Here is a 24,292-nt window from a genome sequence, read left to right on the forward strand (position 1 = left end):
AACCGGTACATCAAAACTTACATAAGAACATATTGCAAGCATTATAAGACTCTACACTGTCTTCCTTGTTGCTCAAACACTTTTACCAGAAAATATCTAGACCTTAGAGAGACCAATCATGCAAACCAATTTCAACAAGCTCTACAGTAGTTCTCCACTAATAGGTTTAAACTACATGGTGCATGAGCTTAAACATGATCTACTTGAGAGCTCAAAACAATTGCCAAGTATCAAATTATTCAAGACAATATGAAGCATTTTCTGTTTCCAACCAAATAACAATAAGTGCAGTAGCTTCCAACTTTTGTCATGAACATTAAAAGTAAAACGAAGAACACCAGTGTTTATATGAAAAAGAGGAGCGTGTCTCTCTCCCACACAAGGATTGCTAGGATCCGAATGTAACACCCCAACTTTTGCAACCTTGATTAATTGTCCTTATTGCAAAAATTAGGGGGAACAAAAACTTTTTCTAAAGACTAATTAGATGAATTGCCTTGATCTGTTTGTTGTGATGAATTGCCTTGATCTGTTGGTAGATGTATTGTCTTGATTTTTTTTTTGTTGAGTTTTGTCTTGAGCCACCTCTTAGAACAACACCTCTAGTGGTTAAACCAGCAACTCACCAAATAAAACACATGTGTGACTTAGAAAAAAATTGTTTTCCTTTTTGGTACATCAAACTCTTCTTCTGATGGCAACATGAGTGTGCCATATTGACGTTTCTCTTTGGGGTACAAGATAACTCAATCATCCTTAGTTCAAAACTTGGGATCATCTACCCCTAGCTACATCCTTCTCTTATACCCACTCATCCTTGTTGGTTTTGAGGCCAAGTCGACCATCTGTGTTGACAGGCTTAAAATGTCCAGACTTTGGCAATTGATCTCTAAGCACTCACAACTGTTATTGTTGACTTCAATGCATGGATCTCATCTATGCAACATCCTCTTCAAACTCCACGTCTTGCATGTCTCAGTCTATCCTTGCAACTCCTATATTCAACTTGATCTCACACCTTATCTAGTGTTTCAGCACTAGATCACTTCTTCCTCTTTAACCTCTTGTTTTTGTTTTTAATCCAAGTTTATTTTCACAAAACCAAGAGTGGGAATGATGGGTACATTTTGTATCCACCATCTACCCTTGAGAACACTTCTCCCTAAAATAAGTTTTCTCTCTCAAAGGTCCTATTGATTTTCCTTCTCTAGTTTTATCACAAAACTACTTCTAGTTTTATTAAATCTTTTCAAAATAATTCTTCAAAGAAAACAAGGAACTAAAATGGGTTTTGTTTTTCTTCCCATGTCTACCAAGTACTGATTTATAAAAACATTACTCTCTATTTGGCTTTCTTTTTAACAAAAAGCTTGTTTATGGTACCTATACCATTCCTTGTTTTCCTCTTGCTTATTTTACATTTGAGAAAAACTCTACTTACTTGAGAAAGTAAGTAGAATATTTTGAACTCCTATGTTCCAACTAGTTTTATCTCAACATTTTCAAATTCCACTCCACTTGAGTTCATTCCCAATTGTCTCTAGACAATTGAGGTGTGTCATATACCTTTCAAGTGAATTCTATTTCAAATGACAACTCTTGCACATCTTGTGTACATCTCTGATCTACCCCCCTAATGTTCCTTCATCCTCCAACTCTTGATCAAATGGATGATCATTTGATACTTTCAAACCACTTCCAATTGACCTCTCATTTGTAGAGCACTTTACATTCTTTTCCATCATCACCTTGACCTCATGAATTCATAATTTATGTCACCATATTAATCATTGTGGGTATATGGTTACTTCTCTCACCATCTCTCTTAAACTTTCTCTACCATTGCCTAAACCACTATCACCACCCCATCTACCTGGGCATGCTCATGCATTGTTGCATGTGGTCTATCTCAATCTTTTCAATCTTGAATTCAAATGAAAACTTCTATTCATCAACTCTACCTCGGGAATTATCTTCTTCATAAGTTGGTCTCAACCAAAGTGGTGGAAATTATTCTCATGCCACATGTCACCCTCATACTCCTTTCTATCCATATGTACCTACTCCTATTCTAATCCTCCTCAAAGTTTTCCATTGACATCTTCCACAACACCATGCCATAGCCTATGCACATGGACATGGAAGTCTCTCACACATTGTTCACTTGTTCTTGGCAAAATTGGAGCCGACCATTGAGATTGGCATGACAATTTCGGCCAGCCCTCCCTCCTCACTTTCTTCTCTTGCAAGTCTTGCCTCCCAACTACCCCAACAAATAAATGGGCAGCCACCCACCTTGGCCAATCAAATAAGGGGCTGCCATCACTCCCTCCCTCTATAGAAACCCCTCCTTGGCCGGCCACCTCCCCCTTTGCTCTCATTTTTGCTCTCTCCACTCACACCCACTCCCTCCCCTCCTTCTCCCACGAGCTGCTGCTCCTCCTTGCTTGCATGGCCGGCCATGGCCATGGAGAGCACTCCAAGATGCAGCTCCCTCCTCTCCCAAGCTTCCCCTCACCATGAGAGCTTCCCTCTCACTCTCTTCTCCCCTAACCCTAGATGAATCCAGCCCTATTCCTCATTTCTCCTCTCACAATATTGGATCTTGATGCAGGTGCATGTTGGTCCAAGCATGGAGAAGGTTGAGCAATCCTCAGATCTGAAACTCTTGACCAAAGTTCGTCCAAAACCTTGCAGTAATTTCTGTATCTTGCTGTTTCAGATTCTGGTACGAACTTGTAAAATCCACCAAATCTTGTCTACAGATCCAAATCGAGTGATTCAAAGTTCCACAGATAGGTATTGAAAAGATCTACAACTTGGCGCTGGTTTCATCCTCAAATTCGTTACGGATTTTGCATGATAAATAAAGTTCTGCAAGCATGAAAAATCACTGTTTGTTAGATTTCTTCCGTTTGACAAAACCTTTTTGAGCAAACTCAACTTTGGGTGAAAGCCCTCTCCAATTCCTTCATTTTGGCGGTGGTTTCACTTCGATTGACCTCCTGAAACTGAAATGGCTCACAGATCAAGATCTGGTCAGATCTGACTTTGTCGAATTAAACCAGGAGCTTGGAGACGAATTTTTGAATGAAACCAACTGGGTAAGAACCACCTATTCAATACCTTTCAGATGCAGCAGACCTCATATTTTTATGATTTGTGTATGATTTTTGATGAATTAAACTTGTTCTGTATGTTCTGCAGACATGGCTGTTAGCTTTTAATTCATCAAAAATCCATTTTTGAACCTAATTGAGTGATTCCAATTCTGTAGGATTACTGAATGTTTTTTTAATCATCTCCAACAAGTTTCAAACCTTTATCTGTTCTGCAACTCCATAGTTAAAGCAAATGGTGAAAACATGCAGTAAACTTGTCAATCCATTTGTGAGAGTTTCAGAAATAATTTGAACCCAAATCCAATTGTGTTTGCATCTCTGTTTAATTACCTTTCAAATGCAAGTAGCCTCATATTTTTAGGATTTTATATGATTTATGGCTTACAGATCTTGTTTTCTGTACAGTCAGATTCAAGGAAATTCCTAAAATTGTATGTTTAATGTTTTTGGGTGATTCCAATTGGGTTAGTCTTGTATTAGTACTGGCTATATAGGAAAAATAGTATTAGTCTCTGTTCATACATATTTGTTGCTGTTAGTAATGTTTATGTGTGACATGCATTGTTGAAGCAAAACTTTTCGGTTTATTTAAAACCCTTGACCAACTCTTTTTAGTAAAGATGGGCAACCTTTGTTTTATGCTTGCAAAACAACACCTCTGCAACCTAACTTTAGCTCTTTTGTTTTGCTTAAGTTTTCAAATGATGTGGATTATGGTTTGCTTCTTATTTTGGATGTTGTGTTATGTGAACAAATTAAGTTAGGAAAACTGGTTTCTACTTTTCCAAAAATGTTTGAAAATGCATTGTGAATGTTTGTGAGGCCAAACTAATGCACTTGTCCTCTTTATGATGTTATCTACCAGGGGGTACTTAGTTTGTGCCATGGTGATAGCTAGAGAGGCAATTGCTAAGTCGTGGCACTCTCATACCTCTACTAGGTAAATAAATGGGGTTTTCTAAATTAAAACTCTTAAAATTGTTTTGTGGTATCTATAAGTATTTTGTAGGTTATCCCTTATTAAGGTGGTTAGCTATTGATTGTTGAATGTTGCATGCTTTTTATGTTTGGAGCAATGTGATTGATTGTGTTCCTTTTATATTTTCCGGCGATAGATGCGAACAATTCCGGAGAAGAAGAAGAAGTGGATTGGACAAGGATTCTTTATATGTTGTTGGAATTCTTATATTGATGGAGTTGAAGACGTACAGGGACAAATAAGCCAAGGCAAGCCATCTTTTGATCTCTGATTCGGTGTCTAGTTGGATGTCATTTGTTGATGTCCAAAGCACCTTATTTCTATGTGTGTTATTCTCTCTATTTATGTCATCTATGTGTGATTGCAAGTGGGGTACTCCCTAGTGGTGATACTCCACTATTGTCGTTGTGATTGTGGGATGCATGGTATCATGGCCGTGCTGTTCCACTTGGTTATCTCGTATGCTCAACTTGAGCATGTTCCATTTCAAGATAGTAACTTACACCACACCCACCACTCTTGTAGTCTAGAGGTATCAATGTCATGATCTTGGTGTATTCTCAACATTGAGAGAAGTATGCCGTGTACCCTTGTGAATGTTGGTTGGATAGTGCACCTTCACCATCCAAGTTGTATAGTAGTACCACCAATATGAAAGTTGGTTCCACCCTATGTTGTCATCATACATGCTTACCTTAAGCAAGTATAATCCTCTTTGAGCCACTCACAAATACCCCTCATGGCGTGATGACCCGCATCTCGGCCATGGTGTTGTATTAGTTCCTTCTCATGAAACTATAGGTTGGGAACCCCTCAAGGTTTACCTTGTTGTAAATGTTTATGAAAACCTTGGGTGAGTTAATCCCGTGTATGGTTTATGAAAGCAAAGGATCTTGATAAAGATGTTTGGAAAAGAGGTGTATGGAGGTTGGTTGACAACCGAGGTGTTGTGGGGGAAAAAGAAATGTTTTCTAAAAAGGAGCACTGCGTATAAGTGTACACCAGCCCAACTTTTATCGCGCAACCACTCTACCCCAATATGGGCACGGGGCTTAGCCCGTAGTTTGTTGAAGCTGGCAGGAGCACCCTTCACAACTTTCTAGGGAGGGTCATGACGACCTCCGACGCCGGGTTGCGCTCTGGAGGAGGCAATACACTGTAGTTGTCTATAGCCGGACGATTACTGAGGGTCTTCTATCATGGCGCCGGAGATACGCTCAAAAGGAGGTATGCTGCCGGGGTGCCGGGAAGGGGTAAGCCCGCAGGGAAGGACTCGTGCCAGTGGAGATGGGCGAAAGGTTATGTCCGGGTATCCGTCGTGGCATATGTTGTTATGCAGGGATGATGCCCACACGATAGGTATCCGGATAGTTGTGGGGAAAGTGTGCAAACTCTGCAAAGTCAAATCTATTCGAATAGCCGCGTCCGCGGTCATGGACGGGTTGCAAAGGTCTACCTTTACCGGGGCTTGAGTTTTGTTTTGATAAATGCTTTGCAAAGAAAGTGTTGTGTTGGATGTACCGGAAGGGTACGGAAAGTGGGCGTGTGTTGACCATATGGAGATGGTCGTGGGAAAAATTGAGACCAAGTGGGGAACTCTTTCCTAGTGTTTCATGTAGAGGAACTCTTCTTTAACAAAGATATAGAGATGTCATAGGACTTCCCTAGTATCCCCATCACCTGAGATGGCGGTATGCTAACTCTTCTTCAATAAAGATATAGATATGCCATAGCTATCTTTTGAAGTATCTTCTTCAATAAAGATATAGAGGTGTCATAGTATCACTTTAGTGTCTCCATCAATTGCGATGTCGGGATGCTATATCCACAAGAGAAACTGATTCTCTTTCACATGCTATATCCACAAGAGAAACTGATTCTCTTTCACATGCTATATCCACAAGAGAAACTGATTCTCTTTCACATGCTATATCCACAAGAGAAACTGATTCTCTTTCACATGCTATATCCACAAGAGAAACTATTCTTCCTCTCTTGTCTCTTTTAGTTAGCTCTGTTAGCATCTTTCTTGATGGTTTGCGAGTACAATTCCAAATGTACTCACGGCTTTGTCCCTGGCTATTTACTTGGCCAGACTTGGAGGAACACGACGGATGAAGAAGGAGTTGGCGACGTCTATGCGAGCTAGGAACGTCTTCCCAGTCAGTTGCCTGTAGGGTTATGGCAGATGACTTGGGTACTGCGCTGCTGAAGTGATGATGCTACTCTGATGTTTAGTTAGGCCCTCCGAGGCTGTTATGTAAGTATTGGTCATGCGACCATGTTGTAATTTTCTTATTCCGCTTTGTAATGGATGGTGTAATTTGATATCAGTTCGGTTATGTGTTCACGACACACTGATCATGGGATCGTGAACTGTATACATAACAGGGTATTTCGGACCGTTAGTCTGGGGTCCCCACAGAGCTGGTATCAGAGCTATCCTGACTGTAGGAGACCTTAGTTAGCATGGACGTTAGTTAGGAAACAAGTACTTGGGAAAAACTATTTACAAAGTAATTCTTTCTTTAGTCGAAAGCATCACTTCTACTCCTCTTATTTATTCAAAGCTTCTAAACTCTTACCCCTCCGCTTTATGAACGTTTGAAAGTTCTTACTCTATTGTCTCATCTATTTCAAACCTACATGTTGGACGATGTCCCCAACTCAGACCGAAGACTCGAACTCGAAGATGGCTCAATCCCTCAGGAAGACTCCCTTATCTCCAACGACAACAATTGAAGATCGGACGCCGATTTAGTCCTGCACATAAAGGGATAATAATATCATGCCTTTGGTTGTCACCAAAGTCTGTCAAGGAGCTGACCTTCTTCCTCCATGGACTCACACTTTTTGCAGTCGTCAGGGATCAAGTCCTCAGTTCTTGACTAGTAATTTTTAGGCCAGCTACAAGAAGTTGTCGACCTTGGGAGTTCCTCAATAGCTACCCCTCTGAAGACCTCACGTCACAGAGATGTTGAGATCAGAAGTTCTACACAGTTTTCGCCTCCACTTCAACATCGACGACTCAACACCAGGCCGCATCACCACCCTTTGCTTTGAGAATCCTTATTAAAGATGATGTTAACAAGATGAAGACGCCAACATATGTGACCATCCCCCAAACCTATAGGATGGATAGGACAAACTCGATCACTTTGATTGAGCTACCCCCACGTATTAGGTATCTCTAGATACTTAGAGTGCCTTGTTTGGTGTGCTGATTGCTTATAGTTCCCTAAGTGTGTTGCGTGGGCGTATTTTATCTATTTGTTGTGTGCATGTATGTCTTGCTATTTAGACGTTCCCGCCCTTTTTAATTGTTTGAAATTTGTAAAACAGAAATTAAAAACGGAAATCTGCCAGTATACTGTTTTGCTAATAAAAATAGTTTGGTAGCTCCGATTGATGTGATTCCAATTGCACTAGAACCAGTATGAAATTATCTTTCAGACGCCACTGACCTTGTATTTTTAGGATTTCTGTGCGATTTTTAATAAATAAAACTTGATCACTGTTTCTGGTTAGTATTTTGAGTCTCCAAAATTGAAAAATAAATATTTTTGAATGATTCCAATTGTGCTGATCTTGTTTTGTTGATGTGCATCTAGGAAAAATACCAGTAGCCTCTGTTAGTGGTATTTTGTCTCTGTTTATGATTGTATGGGTGTCACATGCTATGATAGGATTAAAGTTTGCCTCGCCAATGACTGCTAGTTAGTTGGGTAGATTAACGAAAGACTCTAACTCTAAACCCGTTAGAAGTTGTTTTTCAACCGTCAGGGAAACTAACTCAGACCCCTATCTATGCCGACTACTTTCAAGATCAGCTGGAGCATCTCCACTATGACAGGAAAGAAGAAGCCCTACCTTCAAGAGTGACTGCACCTCTGCGAGAAGACCTACTAACTTGGTCTAACCTTGGAGTACAATCGCGCTAACCTCGAGGATATCTTTTTGAAAACCACCCCCCCCTAACACACCGTCTAACTAGATGAGAGAACATTAGCGTCAAAGACAAGCTACATCACATGGTTCATCTGGTCCTCATCAAGTGAAGCTCCTGAAGATACTCCAGGACTCAAGACTTTAGGCGTAGTTTACCCGCTAACTTCTTAGCTGTTACTGAAGTCAGTACCGACCCTCAAGCTGAAGATTGTCTTCGATGACCCCTGTTGCTGCTTCATATGGATACCAACCAGGCCTTTCTTCAACTTACTAACTCACCGTGCGTCCTCTATGGTTTAGTTAACACCGTGAGTGCCTCTTGAAGTTGTGGTCTGCACGTCGCCCCCGAAGACTCTTCAACTGAACAAGGAAGATCGACGACTTCTTCAGAAGCCCCAGACAGGACCGCGAGGCAGAAGCTCTAAGTTTTTCCGAAAGCCCGGTGAAAAATCTTAAGGGTGGAAGACTTCGTCTTCCACTAAAAGTTGGAGCTAACCCTCAATTTTTTTAAATCTTTCTAAAGCAACGTTGAAAACGTGGGATTGCACTAGCTCCCCTCGAAGCTATGGACTACACATCAACCTCTGAAGATGTTCGCCTCAAGACGCGAGACTGGTGACTTCTTCAAAAAGCGCCCGACAAGACTCTGTGGCTGAAGCTTAGAGTTTTCAAAACCCCCGGTGAAGAATTTTAAGGGTGGAAGCCTTCGTCTTCCACTAAAATTTGAAGCTAACTCTAAAAAGTTTTCAACCCTGCTCAAGCACCATTGGGTGCACTAACCTTCCCACAGTCTTGAACCCCGCTAGGATCGTTAAGAAACTACATATCCAACACCTGCATGGAGTAGTCAACCTCTTCATGAAGCTCGCCATCGGCAGGAAACTATCAAGTCTGATAGAAGATGAAGCAACGACCTTCTTTACAACGGCACATCTACAGAAAAATGGAGTCTAACTTGAGTTAAACTTTACAACCCCTCTAGTTCTACACTCGGTAATCTCGGGACGAGATTATTTTAAGGGTGGAAGATAGCTCTGTGGGGACCCCGGACTAACGGTCCGAAATACCCTGTTATGTATACAGTTCACGATCCCATGATCAGTGTGTCGTGAACACATAACCGAACTGATATCAAATTACACCATCCATTACAAAGCGGAATAAGAAAATTACAACATGGTCGCATGACCAATACTTACATAACAGCCTCGGAGGGCCTAACTAAACATCAGAGTAGCATCATCACTTCAGCAGCGCAGTACCCAAGTCATCTGCCATAACCCTACAGGCAACTGACTGGGAAGACGTTCCTAGCTCGCATAGACGTCGCCAACTCCTTCTTCATCCGTCGTGTTCCTCCAAGTCTGGCCAAGTAAATAGCCAGGGACAAAGCCGTGAGTACATTTGGAATTGTACTCGCAAACCATCAAGAAAGATGCTAACAGAGCTAACTAAAAGAGACAAGAGAGGAAGAATAGTTTCTCTTGTGGATATAGCATGTGAAAGAGAATCAGTTTCTCTTGTGGATATAGCATGTGAAAGAGAATCAGTTTCTCTTGTGGATATAGCATGTGAAAGAGAATCAGTTTCTCTTGTGGATATAGCATGTGAAAGAGAATCAGTTTCTCTTGTGGATATAGCATCCCGACATCGCAATTGATGGAGACACTAAAGTGATACTATGACACCTCTATATCTTTATTGAAGAAGATACTTCAAAAGATAGCTATGGCATATCTATATCTTTATTGAAGAAGAGTTAGCATACCGCCATCTCAGGTGATGGGGATACTAGGGAAGTCCTATGACATCTCTATATCTTTGTTAAAGAAGAGTTCCTCTACATGAAACACTAGGAAAGAGTTCCCCACTTGGTCTCAATTTTTCCCACGACCATCTCCATATGTTCAACACACGCCCACTTTCCGTACCCTTCCGGTACATCCAACACAACACTTTCTTTGCAAAGCATTTATCAAAACAAAACTCAAGCCCCGGTAAAGGTAGACCTTTGCAACCCGTCCATGACCGCGGACGCGGCTATTCGAATAGATTTGACTCTGCAGAGTTTGCACACTTTCCCCACAACTATCCGGATACCTATCGTGTGGGCATCATCCCTGCATAACAACATATGCCACGACGGATACCCGGACATAACCTTTCGCCCATCTCCACTGGCACGAGTCCTTCCCTGCGGGCTTACCCCTTCCCGGCACCCCGGCAGCATACCTCCTTTTGAGCGTATCTCCGGCGCCATGACAGAAGACCGTCAGTAATCGTCCGGCTATAGACAACTACAGTGTATTGCCTCCTCCAGAGCGCAACCCGGCGTCGGAGGTCGTCATGACCCTCCCTAGAAAGTTGTGAAGGGTGCTCCTGCCAGCTTCAACAAACTACGGGCTAAGCCCCGTGCCCATATTGGGGTAGAGTGGTTGCGCGATAAAAGTTGGGCTGGTGTACACTTATACGCAGTGCTCCTTTTTAGAAAACATTTCTTTTTCCCCCACAACACCTCGGTTGTCAACCAACCTCCATACACCTCTTTTCCAAACATCTTTATCAAGATCCTTTGCTTTCATAAACCATACACTTGGATTAACTCACCCAAGGTTTTCATAAACATTTACAACAAGGTAAACCTTGAGGGGTTCCCAACCTATAGTTTCATGAGAAGGAACTAATACAACACCATGGCCGAGATGCGGGTCATCACGCCATGAGGGGTATTTGTGAGTGGCTCAAAGAGGATTATACTTGCTTAAGGTAAGCATGTATGATGACAACATAGGGTGGAACCAACTTTCATATTGGTGGTACTACTATACAACTTGGATGGTGAAGGTGCACTATCCAACCAACATTCACAAGGGTACACGGCATACTTCTCTCAATGTTGAGAATACACCAAGATCATGACATTGATACCTCTAGACTACAAGAGTGGTGGGTGTGGTGTAAGTTACTATCTTGAAATGGAACATGCTCAAGTTGAGCATACGAGATAACCAAGTGGAACAGCACGGCCATGATACCATGCATCCCACAATCACAACGACAATAGTGGAGTATCACCACTAGGGAGTACCCCACTTGCAATCACACATAGATGACATAAATAGAGAGAATAACACACATAGAAATAAGGTGCTTTGGACATCAACAAATGACATCCAACTAGACACCGAATCAGAGATCAAAAGATGGCTTGCCTTGGCTTATTTGTCCCTGTACGTCTTCAACTCCATCAGTATAAGAATTCCAACAACATATAAAGAATCCTTGTCCAATCCACTTCTTCTTCTTCTCCGGAATTGTTCGCATCTATCGCCGGAAAATATAAAAGGAACACAATCAATCACATTGCTCCAAACATAACAAGCATGCAACATTCAACAATCAATAGCTAACCACCTTAATAAGGGATAACCTACAAAATACTTATAGATACCACAAAACAATTTTAAGAGTTTTAATTTAGAAAACCCCATTTATTTACCTAGTAGAGGTATGAGAGTGCCACGACTTAGCAATTGCCTCTCTAGCTATCACCATGGCACAAACTAAGTACCCCCTGGTAGATAACATCATAAAGAGGACAAGTGCATTAGTTTGGCCTCACAAACATTCACAATGCATTTTCAAACATTTTTGGAAAAGTAGAATCCAGTTTTCCTAACTTAATTTGTTCACATAACACAACATCCAAAATAAGAAGCAAACCATATTCCACATCATTTGAAAACTTAAGCAAAACAAAAGAGCTAAAGTTAGGTTGCAGAGGTGTTGTTTTGCAAGCATAAAACAAAGGTTGCCCATCTTTACTAAAAAGAGTTGGTCAAGGGTTTTAAATAAACCGAAAAGTTTTGCTTCAACAATGCATGTCACACATAAACATTACTAACAGCAACAAATATGTATGAACAGAGACTAATACTATTTTTCCTATATAGCCAGTACTAATACAAGACTAACCCAATTGGAATCACCCAAAAACATTAAACATACAATTTTAGGAATTTCCTTGAATCTGACTGTACAGAAAACAAGATCTGTAAGCCATAAATCGTATAAAAATCCTAAAAATATGAGGCTACTTACATTTGAAAGGTAATTAAACAGAGATGCAAACACAATTGGATTTGGGTTCAAATTATTTCTGAAACTCTCACAAATGGATTGACAAGTTTACTGCATGTTTTCACCATTTGCTTTAACTATGGAGTTGCAGAACAGATAAAGGTTTGAAACTTGTTGGAGATGATTAAAAAAACATTCAGTAATCCTACAGAATTGGAATCACTCAATTAGGTTCAAAAATGGATTTTTGATGAATTAAAAGCTAACAGCCATGTCTGCAGAACATACAGAACAAGTTTAATTCATCAAAAATCATACACAAATCATAAAAATATGAGGTCTGCTGCATCTGAAAGGTATTGAATAGGTGGTTCTTACCCAGTTGGTTTCATTCAAAAATTCGTCTCCAAGCTCCTGGTTTAATTCGACAAAGTCAGATCTGACCAGATCTTGATCTGTGAGCCATTTCAGTTTCAGGAGGTCAATCGAAGTGAAACCACCGCCAAAATGAAGGAATTGGAGAGGGCTTTCACCCAAAGTTGAGTTTGCTCAAAAAGGTTTTGTCAAACGGAAGAAATCTAACAAACAGTGATTCTGCATGCTTGCAGAACTTTATTTATCATGCAAAATCCGTAACGAATTTGAGGATGAAACCAGCGCCAAGTTGTAGATCTTTTCAATACCTATCTGTGGAACTTTGAATCACTCGATTTGGATCTGTAGACAAGATTTGGCGGATTTTACAATTTCGTACCAGAATCTGAAACAGCAAGATACAGAAATTACTGCAAGGTTTTGGACGAACTTTGGTCAAGAGTTTCAGATCTGAGGATTGCTCAACCTTCTCCATGCTTGGACCAACATGCACCTGCATCAAGATCCAATATTGTGAGAGGAGAAATGAGGAATAGGGCTGGATTCATCTAGGGTTAGGGGAGAAGAGAGTGAGAGGGAAGCTCTCATGGTGAGGGGAAGCTTGGGAGAGGAGGGAGCTGCATCTTGGAGTGCTCTCCATGGCCATGGCCGGCCATGCAAGCAAGGAGGAGCAGCAGCTCGTGGGAGAAGGAGGGGAGGGAGTGGGTGTGAGTGGAGAGAGCAAAAATGAGAGCAAAGGGGGAGGTGGCCGGCCAAGGAGGGGTTTCTATAGAGGGAGGGAGTGATGGCAGCCCCTTATTTGATTGGCCAAGGTGGGTGGCTGCCCATTTATTTGTTGGGGTAGTTGGGAGGCAAGACTTGCAAGAGAAGAAAGTGAGGAGGGAGGGCTGGCCGAAATTGTCATGCCAATCTCAATGGTCGGCTCCAATTTTGCCAAGAACAAGTGAACAATGTGTGAGAGACTTCCATGTCCATGTGCATAGGCTATGGCATGGTGTTGTGGAAGATGTCAATGGAAAACTTTGAGGAGGATTAGAATAGGAGTAGGTACATATGGATAGAAAGGAGTATGAGGGTGACATGTGGCATGAGAATAATTTCCACCACTTTGGTTGAGACCAACTTATGAAGAAGATAATTCCCGAGGTAGAGTTGATGAATAGAAGTTTTCATTTGAATTCAAGATTGAAAAGATTGAGATAGACCACATGCAACAATGCATGAGCATGCCCAGGTAGATGGGGTGGTGATAGTGGTTTAGGCAATGGTAGAGAAAGTTTAAGAGAGATGGTGAGAGAAGTAACCATATACCCACAATGATTAATATGGTGACATAAATTATGAATTCATGAGGTCAAGGTGATGATGGAAAAGAATGTAAAGTGCTCTACAAATGAGAGGTCAATTGGAAGTGGTTTGAAAGTATCAAATGATCATCCATTTGATCAAGAGTTGGAGGATGAAGGAACATTAGGGGGGTAGATCAGAGATGTACACAAGATGTGCAAGAGTTGTCATTTGAAATAGAATTCACTTGAAAGATATATGACACACCTCAATTGTCTAGAGACAATTGGGAATGAACTCAAGTGGAGTGGAATTTGAAAATGTTGAGATAAAACTAGTTGGAACATAGGAGTTCAAAATATTCTACTTACTTTCTCAAGTAAGTAGAGTTTTTCTCAAATGTAAAATAAGCAAGAGGAAAACAAGGAATGGTATAGGTACCATAAACAAGCTTTTTGTTAAAAAGAAAGCCAAATAGAGAGTAATGTTTTTATAAATCAGTACTTGGTAGACATGGGAAGAAAAACAAAACCCATTTTAGTTCCTTGTTTTCTTTGAAGAATTATTTTGAAAAGATTTAATAAAACTAGAAGTAGTTTTGTGATAAAACTAGAGAAGGAAAATCAATAGGACCTTTGAGAGAGAAAACTTATTTTAAGGAGAAGTGTTCTCAAGGGTAGATGGTGGATACAAAATGTACCCATCATTCCCACTCTTGGTTTTGTGAAAATAAACTTGGATTAAAAACAAAAACAAGAGGTTAAAGAGGAAGAAGTGATCTAGTGCTGAAACACTAGATAAGGTGTGAGATCAAGTTGAATATAGGAGTTGCAAGGATAGACTGAGATATGCAAGACGTGGAGTTTGAAGAGGATGTTGCATAGATGAGATCCATGCATTGAAGTCAACAATAACAGTTGTGAGTGCTTAGAGATCAATTGCCAAAGTCTGGACATTTTAAGCCTGTCAACACAGATGGTCGACTTGGCCTCAAAACCAACAAGGATGAGTGGGTATAAGAGAAGGATGTAGCTAGGGGTAGATGATCCCAAGTTTTGAACTAAGGATGATTGAGTTATCTTGTACCCCAAAGAGAAACGTCAATATGGCACACTCATGTTGCCATCAGAAGAAGAGTTTGATGTACCAAAAAGGAAAACAATTTTTTTCTAAGTCACACATGTGTTTTATTTGGTGAGTTGCTGGTTTAACCACTAGAGGTGTTGTTCTAAGAGGTGGCTCAAGACAAAACTCAACAAAAAAAAAATCAAGACAATACATCTACCAACAGATCAAGGCAATTCATCACAACAAACAGATCAAGGCAATTCATCTAATTAGTCTTTAGAAAAAGTTTTTGTTCCCCCTAATTTTTGCAATAAGGACAATTAATCAAGGTTGCAAAAGTTGGGGTGTTACACCGAATTTATTCAAACACAAACAAAAATAAAAACACACAGACGCTCCAAGTAATGCACATAAGATGTGACCGAATAAAAATATAGTTTTACTAGAGGTGACCTGATAAGTTGTTGATCAAGAAGGGGATGTCTTGGGCATCCCCAAGCTTAGATGCTTGAGTCTTCTTGAAATATGCATGGATGAACCACGGGGGCATCCCCAAGCTTAGACTTTTCACTCTTCTTGATCATATATCATCCTCCTCTCTTGACCCTTGAAAACTTCCTTCACACCAAACTTCTCATAAACTTCATTAGAGGGGTTAGTACTCAAAAAGCTTTAATCCACTTTATTTCTGTAGTGACACATTGCGAGAACTTAATAAAACATTAGCTACAGCTATCCAAGTCTAGAAAGCCTTGCTTAAAGTCCACAAGAGACAATGCAAAAAACAGAGACAGAATCTGTCAAAACAGAACAGCCAGTAAAGACGAATTTTTAAGAGGTACTTCCGTTGCTCAAATCAGAAAACTCAAAACTAATGAAAGTTGCGTACATATCTGAGGAACACACGTCAAAATTGGCATATTTTTTCTGAGTTTCCTACAGAGAGACCTACTCAAATTCGTGACAGATAGAAATCTGTTTCTGCGCAGAAATCCAAATCTAGCATCAACCTTCTATTAGAGACTTTAATTGGCACAACATTGCAATAAAATAAAGATAAGGAGAGGTTGCTACAGTAGTAACAACTTCCAAGACACAACAAAACAGTAGCAAAATAAAAACATGGGTTATCTCCCAAGAAGTGCTTTCTTTATAGCCATTAAGATGGGCTCAGTAATTTTAATGATGCTCACATAAAGATGAGAATTGAAACAAAGAGAGCATCAAAAAGCAAGTATGAAACAAATTTAAGCCTAACCCGCTTCCTATGCATAGGAATCTTGTACACAAATAAATTCATGAAGAACAAAGTGACAAGCATTGGAAGATAAAACAAGAGTAACTTCAAAAGTTTCGGCATATAGAGAGGTGTTTTAGTACCATGCAAATTTCTACAACCATATTTTCCTCTCTCATAATAATTTTCAGTAGCTTCATGAACAAACTCAACAATATAACTATCACATACAGTATGCTTTTCATGATCTACAAACACATAATTTTTATCAAGCTCAAGAATAGTGGGACTAAAATTTTCAAACCCACTTTTATCAATAATATAACAAGATGATTGATGAATCTCAAGAGATATGGGACTCCTAGATAAAGTCAAGACCTCTCCAATCCCATTTTCATTAGTAGTACAATTAATATTATCAAGTAACATAGGACCATCATCTAGAGCTTTATCATAAACATTTGCTACGCAAAACTCTTTAGTACCATGCATTTCGACATCAGGCACAAACAAAGCATTATCATAAGATTTATCAAAGTAGCATGGATTATCATAGATAACAGTAGCATAATTATTCTCACAAGTTTTACTCATAGGGAATATTTCAAGAGAATCCACAGGAACATAACAATCATCTTCCTTTGGTAACCATGGAGGACAATCAAATAGTGTAAGAGATAAAGAGTTACTCTCATTAGAAGGTTGGCATGGGTAGCTAATCCATTCTTCCTCCTTTTGTTCATCACTCTCCTCTTCTTTTTCATCCAGTGAGCTTTCAGGTTCATCAATTTCCTCCTTTTTTTCATCCAATGAGCTTTCAGGTTCATCAATTTCTTCTTCCACAGGTTCCTGCAAATTGTGAGTGCATTCTTGTGCATTAATGAGTCTCTCTTTATAATCAATGATATAAGGATTATCACTGTAACTTTCTATGCAAAAATTAAGGATAGAAGAGACATAATCTTTAAGGTCCTTACAAGCAACACAAGTTTCATAATTTTTAACCATGAAGGATTCTATCTCAGAGGCTCCCATAAATAAAACAAATTGTTCTACCTCTTCGTACCCAAAATGAATATAGTTATTCCAATTATAGTTCTTAATTAAAACTTGGGATTTCTATTTTCGTGCCCTCGGTTCCTTAGTTGTTCCTCAGTTTTCCCCAAGTCCTTGTTTGAAACCAGCAGAAGCAGCTCAGACGGCAGGATTCCCGTTAAGTTGACCGTTCCGTGCTGATGTGTGGGGCCGCGTCGTGTGGGCCCTCGTCGCGTGGAGCTGGTAGAAAGGGACCGCGTGGGACAGGACGAGATAGCGTTTGGTTGCACGTGAGCAGGAGCTGAGTTTTGTCTCTCTCGGCCCAAATTGGCATTTTCCCTTTTAAGAGCACCTTTTCCCCTCTTTCTCTCTCTGTCTTTTTCACCAAATTATTATCAAATCTAGAGAAGCTTCTATTTCTGCCTTTTGACCCTCGTTTTTTTCCCAATATGGCAGCAAATCTAGAAGCTAGTATATGATAAATTCACAGCAGCATAATCGGAAAACTAAGTATAATACATAAACTGCATACAGCAGCCAAAAGCAGCCAATAACATTGTTAATGTTCACGCCAAACTAAGATGAAAAAAATACAATACACACGCAATGTATGGCCAGCTAGAAGATTCCTCATTACTCATATATTTCTTCGTCGCCCCATTCGTGCATTATCCCAAGGAAATATTCATTGAACTCCTTCCGTCTGCAGTGTGCGGCCAATACATCCTCCAGACGGTATGGCCTGTGTTCATTTCTCAGACCGTAGTTTCCCATTATATCCACATATCGTGGCCACTCATCCCAGGCCTTTGTATCATGAATGTACTCTCTGATATAACCCAAATCGGCATAGTAGATGCAGCCAGGTAGAAGTGTCGGGTGCACTCTGGTGTCGATGGAGATACACCGGATATAATGCACGAAGAAGGCACGACTGCCAATGTTACTGACCGGATGGAGAGAGCGACTCTGAGTGTCCACACGGTACACCAATGGTTGGTCCTCCAAAAGCATGTTGTCCAACAACACAAGCAGCATATCACCATCCGAATTCACAAGATAGAACTTGTCATTTCCAAGTTAAGGAAATAAAATTAGTGTCTCCATCTTGACAGTGCTCGCACACTGCTGCAACTGTACATTGGTGCACACTATTCTTCCGGACTCAAAATTATCCATAGCTATTGCATACAGTTCACCATTGAACGGGGTAATGCAACGCAAACCATGGTTCTCCATCGAAAAACTACCATCTCCCCAATCTTCATATATATCCTTAGTTGGAGTGCTCTCATCGACCCAACTAATTTCGTTCGGGTAATGTGAGCAAACGAAGACCATAGTCGGGGATTTGATTACAGCGACTGAATTCAGAAAAACAGATGGCATCTGCGCCTCAAACATAGTGTTCGATGCCTTTGTGAGTGGGTTCAGAAGCCGTATCTTGTGCGGCGGGTTCTTCTGGGCAAGCACGATGACACCACGGCAAAAGCCGACGAAGTAGTATCTAAAATATATTGATGAAGATAACATTCAACACTAAGATTGAAAATAAGAATAGATTAACCCTATAGATATGGAGGAATTTGAACCTTGCACGAACTTTCGATAGATCTATGGTGACGTAGCGGGATGCGCCGAGTTGGAGGAAGGTGAACTCAGCGGCGCGTGGAAGGGCGTGGTCTACCATGATCCATTCGTGCAGGTGCACGTCGGGCTCAGGTAAACCTGAGCGCCAGTTTCTACAGACTTGCCTCATAGCAGATTAGGCGTCCACATACTCCTCATTCGCCAGTAAGCATTCGCCGATCTTGTGAAGTGGTCCATCACCCATGAGAGAGGCCCAACTCACGGAGGCGCCGCGCTTGGATGCGCCACCCTCGGAGGCGACGGGCTCAGCGGCGACGGACTCTGAGGCGCCATGCTCGGCGGCGACGGGCTCGGCGGCGACGGGCTTGGAGGCGATGGGCTCAGAGGCGACGGGCTCGGAGGCGACGGGCTCGGCGGCAACGGGCTCGGATGCGACGGGCTCGGCGGCGACGGGCTTGGCAGCGACGGGCTCGGATGCGACGGGCTCGGGGGCGATGGCCACTGGCACATTCTTCTTCTCCATCGCCGGCAGGGCTCGTACGTCGGTTGGGGTTTTTCCTTCGATTTGGAGAAGTTGATGGGACGTGAGAGGCTTGGTTTCGTGCGTGAGCGAGAATGAGACATACTGTGTGCAGAGGGAGGGAGAGAGGGGCTTACACATCCTAAATGTGACCCGCGTCCTACGCGTCCATTAGTGCACGTTTGCACCGCGACACGCGTCAACAATGGCACATCTTCCACTTCTGCACCGCACATCTAACCCTGGAAATTTAGATATACTCAGGTATACCCTCGAGTCATATACTAGCATTTTTTGTGTCCTCAGTTTTCCCCTTGGGTGCTAATACTGGCTAGTGCAATATACTCAGTTTTACCCTCAAGTGGCTGGTCGATAGAGAGTCAACAAATGGGATTAACCAGCTAAATGAGTTATTTAATGTGAAAAAAATTCCGAAAAAGAGTGACACTTACTCATGGAGTCTTTACCACAAGTTGCCACTTCTCAAATCATAGATAAATCATAGATAAATCAAGTTTTACCACAAATTGCCACTTCTGGAATCACCTAGTAGCTATGAAGGTGCATGGTTTTCCACAATAAGCCCTACCCAAAACAACTTTTCCCAAAACATACTTTGTCTGAATGAGGCCATAATTTTCACACTCATGTATATTCGTATTGCAAATAGTTTGAGGTAGGCCAAGATGGGTTTGATTGTACAAAACACGCATTTTTCATTTTTTAAATCTCATATTTGAATCCCTTAGTCTGTTTACTACTCACTTGCCCTTGGTTTTTTGATACTACTAAGTTTTGCCCTCTCCCTTCACAAATTCTCACAGACGCCCAACATTGCCCTAATTGGTCTAGCCCATGTCACGCGGATCATGCCCGCCGACCGTTGATCGTATGATTTAACGGGCAGGATAACCCCTATCTCTCTCTGGTCGGGGCCACCACCCTCTCTCTCTCTCTGTCATCGGTTAGCTTCCACCCTCTATGTATGCTAAAGGGCGGTTAGCCACTACGCTAAAGTTTGGTTTTCTGTATTATTTTTCACGAGCTAAATTATAAACTCTTTTAGGTATTATTTTTCACGCAAAAAATGATAAACCATCACCGATTTGTACTTTTCACGCAAAAATGATACACCATCACCCATTTGTTGTAGCCATTACTTTTCATGCAAAAAATGATACACCATCACCAATTTGTTGTAGCCATTACTTTCCACGCAAAAAATGATACACCATCACCCATTTCTTGTAGCCATTACTTTCCACGCAAAAAATGATGAACAATCACCGATTTCTTGTAGCCATTACGGTAAAATGATAAACTATCATGAATTACCATTTCTTTTAGGAATTACTTTTCACGGTAAAATGATAAACTATATCACGATGTTCCATTTCGGTCAAGATAGTCCGCATTACTTTTTTGTTGAGATATACTCCCTCTGTCCACAAATAAGTGTACTTTTAGCTTTTGTACTAAGTCAAATATATGATGAGATTTTGGTATAATTTGAAACTACATTTCAAAACGAATCTCGGGATACTAAATTAGTGTCATAAATGCTACTACTTTTTCCTATATATGTGGTCAAAGTTTAAAAAGTTTGACTAAACACAAAACCTAGATGACTACCCCCACAACGATCATGTCCTCCTTAATTTATTGTGTTACACAACGGTCACCTCCTCCTTAATTTATTGTGTAAACCCCTATAACGGTCATCTCTCCCTTATAAACACCCACAACGGCCATCACTTGTGTCAATAGGTTCTGCCTCTCTCTTCTTCGTTCACATACACTTGATCCATTGCCATGGCTTCCACGTCTCGGACGCGGACTGGAAGGGGAAGGGGAAGGGGCGGCCGGTGTGGTGGATCATCATCATTGCCACCACCACCGTCAACACTGCCATTGATCATAGAGGAGTTCTTCATCATCGTCTATGAAGACCCTTTGGTCAAAAAGGTACGTACGTATTCCCACATATATGATGCATGTGATTAATTATGGGCATGTTCTAAAAAACCTTTAATTTCAAACGATCGGTGTTCGATCTCTTTGCAGGCACTCCCAAAAAAGTTTGCGGACTATCTTGATAGCCAGGAGCCAGCTAAAGTGTATCTGCGAGCAGCTGACTGTGGTCCTCGTATCTGGACCGTGAAGGTCCTATTTGATGGTCAAGGTCGAATGTACCTCGACAAGGGCTGGGAGAATTTCGCCATCGCGCACGGTGTGGATTTCGGCTGTTTCGTACACTTCAAATATGAAGGCGATGATGTGCTCACAATGAAGGTGTTCGACGGAACAATGTGCAGAAAGTACTACTACTCGGACGACAAAGATACTGACGATGAAAGCGACGACGACGTGAAGCCATGTATCCATCCCCTTTAGATAAGGGGATTATGACCAAGAATATATATGTAGCTTCATATGTATCGATTTAGAGATCTAGCTATTTTCCTATATATTATGCATTTAAAAAATTATATCACAATTTCCACCATGATTCGAGCACCACAACCTCCAAACGATGCCGATATCGGCATGGTCAGAACGGCTATGCTCGCCGCCACTTCTAGGTCACCGTCGGGAAGCACCGTGTTTAGCATAAGATTCACTTTAGATTAAGCTGCGAAAATAGTCACCTGCCATTGGCTGAGGCGGCCCCACAGAGCGGCTCTATATGATATTCTCTAAATAAATAGACGACCCCAGTGGTCATTGGCTGCGGAGGCCCCACAAAGCGGGAATATATGATTTTCTCTAAATAAATAGAAGACCCCACTGGTCATTGGCTGCGGCAGCCCCACAGAGCGGTAATATATGTCTTTTCCTGAAAAATAGACGACCCCACTGGTCATTGGCTGCGGTAGCCACACAGAGCGGTTATATATGTATTTTCTTGAAAAATAGACGACCCCACTGGTCATTGGCTGCGGCAGCCCTATAGAGCGGCCCCATTTGTCATTGGCAGCACCGCGTATACAATCAGGAAATAAAACGGCCCACGCGTCAGTGACAAATGGATGGCTACCCGTCAGCATAGACAGTCAGAGAGGAACTGCCCTCTGTGCAGCCCCACCCGTCAGATTAACGGTAACGGCAAGGCCTCTGACCTGACGGCAACCCTCCCGTCCGAGGGGTTTCAAACTAGAGGGAGGAGAAAACTGAGGAAAAGTTAAGAGGCTGGGGAAAACTGAGCACAACTAACGAACCAGGGGCACGAAAATAGAAATCCCTTAAAACTTCTTCACTAAAGCCACATTGGATTTAAGATGTTTAGTATCCTGTTGAGAGCAACAGTTTATATCATGGCATTTAAGCAAGATTTTAGCAATTGTGTTCATTTTTTCTAACACGACACTCATGACTTTACCCGTTCTTGATTCTCTATAATTCATATATATTTCAATAAGCTCCAAATAGGTTGTGGGTTCTCCCATAACAACAGTTTTTAATTTTTCGATTTTTCAAATTTTTATGGATTTTTGGGTATATAAGAAAAATAAAACAAAACAAAAAGAAACTAGACAAAAGTAAACTAAGCAAAATAATACTAGACAGAAATAAACTAAGCACAAATAAACTAAACAAAAGTAAACTAAGCAAAACAAAACAAAATAAAAACAGAGAGAAAGAGGTAGAGTGTACTCCCCAGGTGAACTTATGAGTAGAGCTATGCCTCCCCGGCAACGGCGCCAGAAAATAGTCTTGATAACCCACAAGTATAGGGGATCGCAACAGTCTTCGAGGGAAGTAAAACCCAAATTTATTGATTCGACACAAGGGGAGGTAAAGAATACTTATAAGCCTTAACAACTGAGTTGTCAATTCAGCTGCACCTGGAAACGCACTAGTAACAGGGGTGATGTGAAAGCAGCAGTAATATGAGAGCAATAGTAACAGTAACACAGCAGCAGTAACAGTAACACAGAGGCAATGGCAACATAAAATAGTTGATACTACTTCCAATGTCATATAGGAACGAGTATATGATGATGAGGGATGGACCGGGGTTCCCAGCGATCTACACTAGTGGTAACTCTCCAATAACAAGTGACAAGTGTTGGGTGAACAAATTACAGTTGGGCAATTGATAGGATTGAAAGCATTAAGACAGAACATCAAGATTATTAATCATGTAGGCATGTTTTCCATATATAGTCATACGTGCTCGCAATGAGAAACTTGCATAACATCTTTTGTCCTACCAGCCGGTGGCAGCCGGGCCTCAAGGGAATCTACTGGTAATTAAGGTACTCCTTTTAATAGAGCACCAGAGCAAAGCATTAACACTTGGTGAAAACATGTGATCCTCATACCTACGCCTTCCCCTCCAGTTATCCCAGTTGCTGTCACTCTGGGGCCTCGGGTTTCGGACATAGACATGTACAAAGAACTTGTAGATACAATCTAAGCAATAAGTATAGAGCTTAAATCTAAGATCATGCCACTCGTGCACTAGTGACAAGCATTAAACACAACAAGATTGCAGCAACAATAACTTCACAAACTTTATAGATAGACTAATCATAATGTAACAATCCATCGGATCCCAACAAACACAACACCGATTACATCAGATGGATCTCAATCATGTAAGGCAGCTCATAAGATCATTGTATTGAAGTACATGGGAGAGAGAGTACCAACTAGCTACTGCTAGAACCGGAGTCCATGGGGGAACTACTCACGGAGCATGATGGAGGCGGTGGCGTCGATGGAGATGGCTTTCGGGGGCACTTCCCCGTCCCGATGGCGTGCCGGGACAGAGACTTCTGTCCCCCGAAACGGAGTTTCGCGATGGCAGCGGCGCCCCTAGAGTCTTTCTGGAGTTTCCTCAATTGTTGTAGGGTTTCCACGTCGCGAGGGATAATATAGGCGAAGAGGCGGCGCAAGGGGGTGCCTGGGGGGCCCACCCCATAGGGTGGCACGCCCCCTCCTAGGCCGCGCCCCAGTGTGGTGTGGGGGCCCTGGGCCTCCTCTCCGGCCCCCCTTCGGTGTTCTGGTCCGTCTCGGTGAAATAAGATGTTTTGCTTTTGTTTCGT

General features: G+C 41.5%; 1 long non-coding RNA gene across 2 annotated transcripts; it reads left to right on the forward strand.

The window, feature by feature from the left end:
* The first annotated feature begins 2,986 nt into the window (after nt 1–2,986).
* LOC127312250 (uncharacterized) lies at nt 2,987–6,509 on the forward strand. Of its 2 annotated transcripts, none has more exons than XR_011748521.1 (3): nt 2,987–3,104; nt 4,238–4,349; nt 6,197–6,509. It is a non-coding gene; the product is annotated as an uncharacterized lncRNA (long non-coding RNA). The 2 variants fall into 2 exon arrangements; XR_011748520.1 differs by lacking the exon at nt 2,987–3,104 and adding an exon at nt 3,987–4,062.
* The last annotated feature ends 17,783 nt before the right edge of the window (nt 6,510–24,292 follow it).

This window comes from Lolium perenne, chromosome 7, assembly GCF_019359855.2.
Source record: "Lolium perenne isolate Kyuss_39 chromosome 7, Kyuss_2.0, whole genome shotgun sequence".
NCBI classification, from domain to species: Eukaryota; Viridiplantae; Streptophyta; class Magnoliopsida; order Poales; family Poaceae; genus Lolium; species Lolium perenne.